We start from the raw sequence: 6,989 nt of genomic DNA, 5'->3' as shown, positions 1-6,989 counted from the left end.
TTACAAATTTTCTCCCCTTTTATCCCCTCTCCCCCCCAAACCCAAGCATTCTAATTGCCCCTGTGACCAATCTGCTCTCCCCTCTATCCTCCCTCCCTGCCCTTGTCTCCATCTTCTCTTTTGTCCTGTAGGGCCAGATAGCTTTCTTAACCCCTTAACCTGTATTTCTTATTTCCCAGTGGTAAGAACATTACATTAGATCCTAACACTTTGAGTTCCAACTTCTTTAGCTCCCTCCCTCTCCACCCCTTCCCCTTGGAAGACAAGCAATTCAATATAGGCCAAATCTGTGTAGTTTTGCAAATGATTTCCATACTAGTTGTGTTGTATAGGACTAACTATATTTCCCTCCATCCTATCCTGTCCCCATTACTTCTATTCTCTTTTGATCCTATCCCTCCCCATGAGTGTCGACCTCGGATGGCATTCTCCTCCCCATGCCCTCCCCTCTATCCTCCCCCCACCCTGCTTGTGCCCTTGTCCCCCACTCTCCTGTATTGTGAGATAGGTTTTCCTATCAAAATGAGTGTGCATTTTATTCTTTCCTTTAGTGGAATGCGATGAGAGTAGACCTCATGTTTTTCTCTCGCCTCCCCTCTTTATCCCTCCACTAATAACTCTTTTGCTTGCCTCTTTTATGAGAGATAATTTGCCCCATTCAATTTCTCCCTTTCTCCTCCCAATATTTCTCTCTCACTGCTTGATTTCATTTTTTTTTTTAAGATATGATCTCATCCTCTTCAATTCACTCTGTGTACTCTGTCTCTATGTATGTGTGCGTGTGTGCATGTGTGTGTGTGTACTCCCACCCAGTACCCAGATACTGAAATGTTTCAAGAGTTACAAATATTGTCTTTCCATGTAGGAATGTAAACAGTTCAACTTTAGTAAGTCCCTTATGATTTCTCTTTGCTGTTCACCTTTTCATGGTTCTCTTCATTCTTGTGTTTGAAAGTCAAATTTTCTTTCCAGCTCTGGTCTTTTCATCAGGAAAATTTGAAAGTCCTCTATTTCATTGAAAGACCATTTTTTCTCCTGAAGTATTATACTCAGTTTTGCTGGGTAGGTGATTCTTGGTTTTAGTCCTAGTTCCTTTGACTTCTGGAATATCCTATTCCATTCCCTTCGATCCCTTAATGCAGAGGGTGCTAGATCTTGTGTTATCCTGATTGTATTTCCACAATACTTGAATTGTTTCTTTCTAGCTGCTTGCAATATTTTCTCTTTCACCTGGGAATTCTGGAATTTGGCCACAATATTCCTAGGAGTTTCTCTTTTTGGATCTCTTTCATGCGGTGTTCTGTGGATTCCTTGAATATTTATTTTGCCCTCTGGTTCTAGAATCTCAGGGCAGTTTTCCTTGATAATTTCATGGAAGATGATGTCTAGGCTCTTCTTTTGATCATGGTTTTCAGGTAGTCCCAGAATTTTTACATTGTCTCTCCTGAATCTATTTTCCAGGTCAGTTGTTTTTCCAATAAGATATTTCACATTATCTTCCATTTTTCCAATCTTCTCGCTATGTTCTGTGATATCTGTCTTTCTCATAAAGTCCTTAGCGTCCATCTGTGCCATTCTAGTTTTGAAAGAACTATTTTCTTCAGTGAGCTTTTGAATCTCCTTTTCCATTTGGCTAATTCTGCTTTTGAAAGCTTTCTTCTCCTCATTGGCTTTTTGAACCTCTTTTGCCAATTGAGTTAGGCTAGTTTTCAAGGTGTTAATTTCTTCAACATTTTTTTGGTTCTCCTTTAGCAGGGAGCTGATCTGCTTTTCATGCTTCTCTTTCATCCCTCTCATTTGTCTTCCCAGTTTTTCCTCCACCTCTCTAACTTGATATTCGAAATTCTTTTTGAGCTCTTCCATGGCCTGAGCCCATTGGGTGGGCTGGGACACAGAATCCTTGATTTCTGTGTCTTTGCCTGATGGTAAGCATTGTTCTTCCTCATCAGAAAGGAAGGGAGGAAATGTCTGTTCTCCAAGAAAGTAGCCTTCAATAGTTTTATTTCTTTTCCCTTTTCTGGGCATTCTCCCCAGCCAGTGACTTGACCTTTGAATATTCTCCTCACACCCACCTCGCCTCCTGGTCCTCCCAGCCAGCGTTTGGGGACTGAGATTCAAATGCTGCTTCCAGCCTTAGGGCTTTGGGCGGGGGCAGGGCTGCTATTCAGTGTGAGAATTAAGTTCAGGTGGTCACGTCGGGGCAGGGCTGCCTCTCAGGCTCAGTTCCCTCAGGGGGTTTATGTACAGACCTTCCACAATGGATCCAGGCTCCCGCCCGCTTGGGGAGCCCCTGTCTGCAGCCACCTCTCAGCTTCTATCTCCCGGGGGGGCCGAGCCATGGGGGCACCCCGCTCCCCTCTCGACCCGCCAAAGAGACTCTCTCACCGACCCCCATCACCTGTGGGTGGAGGGGCTTGTGCTGCCGCTGGAGATCCCGTCCCTGAAGCCTGCTCGGATCTGTACCTCTCAGAGCCGCGGCTGCCGCAGGTCTGGGCTGGGCTCCACGTCTGCAGCGCGACGGACCTTTTGCCAGAGGTTTGCAGGTCCCTCTGTGTGGAGGGACCCGCGTGGCCGCTGGAGATCCCGTCCCCGAAGCCCGCTCGGATCTTTTCCTCACGGTGTCGCGGCCGCTGCAGGGCTGCACTCAGCTCCCAGTCCTGGCGCCCAGTCCGCAGCGCGAAGGACCCCCCGCGAGAGGTTTGCAGGTCTCTCCAGAACAGAAATCTCCCTCGCTCCAATATTCCGTGGCCTCTGGGTGCAGAATTCACCGTGAGTTGGTCCCCTCTAGCCGTTCTGTGGGTTGTGGGTTTGGAGTTATGTGTATGTGCATCTTTCTACTCCACCATCTTGGCTCTGCCCCCACATTTTTATTTTTATCAGTGAAATAACAACTCCCTGACAGGTGAACAGGAGAGTAGATTACAAACAATCATTCTCACATTTTTCCCCATAAAAAAGGAGTACAAAGGACCACACAGCAAAGATACTCAAGCCTAAATCTGTTCAGAGCCTGATTTCTGAGAGATACCAAGGAAAGAGAAAGGAGTCTCGAAACCCTGAGGCAGACTGGGAGAATTTCCAGGGCTGTGAGGAATTGCTGAGGCAGCATGAAGGAAAGATAGGAAACTCCTAGCCCCATAACACATGGAGGGCTGGACAAATGGTCATTCAAGAAGCAGCTTGAGGCTAATTTGCTGCACAGGTGAAAACGTGAAATGTGGTCATACTTTCCAGCTTTTGGCCTCCTTTAAAAACAAACAGACAAACAACAAAACTCCTTTACATCTTCCTTGACCAGAAAGTTTACTTCTAACTGGGTCATGCAAACTAATCAATATCATTTATGGAATCTGCAAAAAAAAAGCTCACATTGCTGGACTTGGCATTTCAGAATATCTTATCCCTTCCATCCCACGCCATTCCAAGTGTCAAAATGGCCTTTAATTCCTTGGAAAATCATTGGTTGGAACACTATTTCAAAACTGATTTTGAATGTCTAGTATATTTCCACTAGTACTCACCCATCAGAAAGGTAGCCTTGTCCCTTTCTCGGGCAGACAAGTAGAAGCAACCGTTTGGAGTCATAAGGTTCTGACAGCTGCAGGCTCTAGGTGACCCTCTCGAAATCATTGCCTTTGCCAATGAATCAGACAACAATTTTCCTTTTGTAACCAGGGGTTCAAGCCTACGTCATTTGCATGAACCCTGAGAGTATGACTACTTGCGTAGGCGGCAGAGATGTCCTAAGAGTTTGAGAGAATTAAAGGACAGAGGTGATTCCAGACCCTTTTCTAAGAGAAATCGAAGATAGAGAGAAGAATTTGGGAAGTGGCAGACATGGAGAGGAGCTGACAGCTCAACAAGTCTCTGATTTCCAGCCTGCCTCCCTAAAGACTTCAGGGAATTAGCACTTGGATGGGATCACAGTCTGTCTGATTTCTCTGTCTCTTGTGTGTACACATGCAGGGCACAGACTTTATTTTGTGTAATGAGCATTTGGTGGGAAAGAACCAAGTCCTTGGACATAAGCTGAAACCCTTCCTTTTTAAGGAAAGTACCAGGGAAGTAGTTTCAATCTAAGAACAAAATCCTTTCCCCTATTTTAGCAATAGGTGGGGAGGAGAAAATGGTGGGATGGGCTCCTGGCTTCCTTGCATGGCACAGCTAAACAACCTACGGAGACATACTCATAACCTTCATAGGAAAGCTTTGTGGGAAGCACTTTTATCTAACACTTCTCAGAAAAATCAGCTAGCATGGCCACACTGAGAACTGGTGACCTATTTGATACTTTTTCTTTTGATTTTTACATTTAAATCTAGGATCTTGGTCCTACTCTATAACTTACCAGAATCTCAAAGCTACCGGTATAATTAATATGCACAAGATTCCATGAATCCAATGAATATTAATGATAAAATATGTCTGTTGTGAATAATGTAGCAATGTAACCCTCATGAATGGAGGTGGGGGGTCCATTTTCCAAGATGGGTGCAAAGGACTGACAGGCAGTACTCACTGAGCAAGGAGGGGGGTGACAGCAGGAGAGCACATATGCACTTGGCCTTTCAAAGACATCTTTAACCTTGGGGACCTGTCCAGAAGGAAACTGGTTACCTAGAATGTGCCCATGCCCAGGTCTTCACTCCTTACTAGTACCGAGAGTGCCAAACCGCTGGGGAGCAGGGGTGACAAGGAGGAACACAGAAAGAAGGACTGCTTTCCACTGCTTGGCTATTCATTTTTATTATAAATTAATGTTATTGTTTCGGTGCCATGACTCATCTGGGCCTATTAGCATGATAAACAACTGTAAGTACACCTAGATCTGAGTCAGGTTTGGAGTTTTCTAACTGACTGGGGGCAAAGGAAGTCATTTACATGATTAACTGAAGAATCCTTCAATCACAGAGAAAGCAGAACTAGTTAGTCCACAGTCTACAGAACATTCAATGATTTTGTTAAACTGACCATAACATTGTGCTATTTTAGAGCCAGAAGGGACTTCGAGGATCATTTGTCCAGCATTCTCCTTTAACAAATAAGGAAACTGAGGTACATGGAGGAAAAATGACTGCCTGAAGTAGCTAGTGGCAGAATCAAGAGGAGAGCATGATTCTTCTTATTGTTGTCTTTTTATTACATTTTTTGGATGGCAATTTTATTTTTGGAGACACACATGGACACATACACATATATGGATCAATAAAATCTAGGCCTATGTTAAAGAAAGTGATTGCCATGTATTCCATTTTGAGAATGTCTTCTATGAATAACTTTATGTATCCCTAAACTGAGCTTGCCAAATTGAACACAGATCATGTAATATACACCATGACTTGGGTTCAAGTCCCACCTTGACTATTTAATACCTATTTTACCTTGAGAGGGTTTAAACTAAATAGATTCCAAGATTCTTTTAGGTCCTAAATTCATGATTCCTTATTCAAAAAGACTGAAGAAAAAAAGAATTTTTCTAAACTTGGTGCAAAGTGATCCAAAAAAAATGAGACCCTGCTAATGCGTGATTTCATCAGTATGGATATCACCTTCCTCAATGAAGACTGTTAACTCCCCCCAGCTACCCCCATGCCTTCTCAACCTGCACAATTTGTGACACTGTCTTTTCAGAAATTTTCTATAGAGAAAAAAAAATCACTGAAAAAAACCAGTCCTGACAATTATCCTCTGCGTTATATAATGCATTGCCTTCTGGGAAGCATTTTCCTAAGGCCAACCTACAGCCACACATAACTATCTTTTCATCACTCAGCAAGACCGGAAGCTGGTTTAGTTTTTTCCCATCACAGCCAGAGATCCCAATGTAGCAAAGATGAAATGAAAGGAACCCTCTTCTATCTGTAAAAATGGGGCCCATAGTGACATTCATGAAACCTTAAGAGATTCTTGTTTGGCAAACTTCCCAAATAATAATAGAATTACCCTGTGATGTGTTTACTTCACAAGCTATCATGTTCTTTCATTTCCTTTGAATTAGGCTGCACCTTATCTTGGAATTAAAGGAGAGCAAGAGATGATGCTGTGATCACCTGAGAACCTGAACATACCACAAGAAAAACAATTGTGTGAAAAGTCCAAAATACCTGGTGTACCTGAAGTTCGGCCTGTCTATGGCAATTCCTTCTCCAGGTGTAGAGAATTCATTTTAATTCTGACAATAAAATGAAATTCACATACCAGGAGAGGGAGTTACAGCTAAAAACAAGTTCTCATCTTTGTCTTTGCCTTTTCTCAAAATCATTTTTCCATTTGATTTCAATTAGCTTGTGATATTGCAGTAAAATTAGATCCACAAGAACTACCACCAGTCAACTCCCAATTATCTGCGCCACTGAAGGTGAGCACTGGTGTAAATAATTGAAAAGCATGGATTGTCAGCACAGTAGGGTCACGGGCCTTTGTTCCCTGATACACCTTTCCTTGTGGGAAGCATCTCTCAACACTCATGGATAACTGATGAACTGATGCGGGAGGAGAAGTACAACAAATAGAGTACACAGGAAAATATTCTTCCTTTTTATTGTTAAGAGAAAGCCGATTTTGCATAGAAGCAAGATGCTCTCCCAACTAGCACTGTCTGAAAACAGTATGGCATTCCTCCTCAGCGAACTCCCCATCCCTGGACATGTTCATGCAGAGATCACACAACCTTTCAAGGGTCTGGGTGGATGGGATTTCGGAATTGAGTTAGGAGGCTGGACTATAGTATCCCTAAAGTTTCTAAGATTCTATGAAGAAGATATACAATTACCAGAGATGCAACATGTAACATTACTGTATAATGGAGATGAAAACAATTTGGGCCCGAAAGGACTAACTTTCCAAACAATCTTGTGAAAATCATATCCTTTTTCCCCCTCTTTTCTTCTGGTTCAAGATCTACACTGACTTTCTGAAACCACTGCAGAAAGTTATGAATAATGTATGACATGAAAAGTTCCTGCTCAGTGCTCAGAAAGAACTAGATT

At 43.0% G+C, this 6,989-nt stretch overlaps 1 protein-coding gene across 7 annotated transcripts in view; it reads right to left on the bottom strand.

Annotated features, from left to right (window-relative positions):
- DIAPH2 (diaphanous related formin 2) overlaps positions 1-6,989 on the bottom strand; it is a 1,011,052-nt gene that overhangs the window by 217,200 nt on the left and 786,863 nt on the right. The window lies entirely within an intron of this gene.

This window comes from Notamacropus eugenii, chromosome X (assembly GCF_028372415.1).
Source record: "Notamacropus eugenii isolate mMacEug1 chromosome X, mMacEug1.pri_v2, whole genome shotgun sequence".
Taxonomy (NCBI): domain Eukaryota; kingdom Metazoa; phylum Chordata; class Mammalia; order Diprotodontia; family Macropodidae; genus Notamacropus; species Notamacropus eugenii.
Note: the sequence above shows the minus strand (reverse complement) of the source record. Positions and strands in the feature narration are given on the sequence as shown.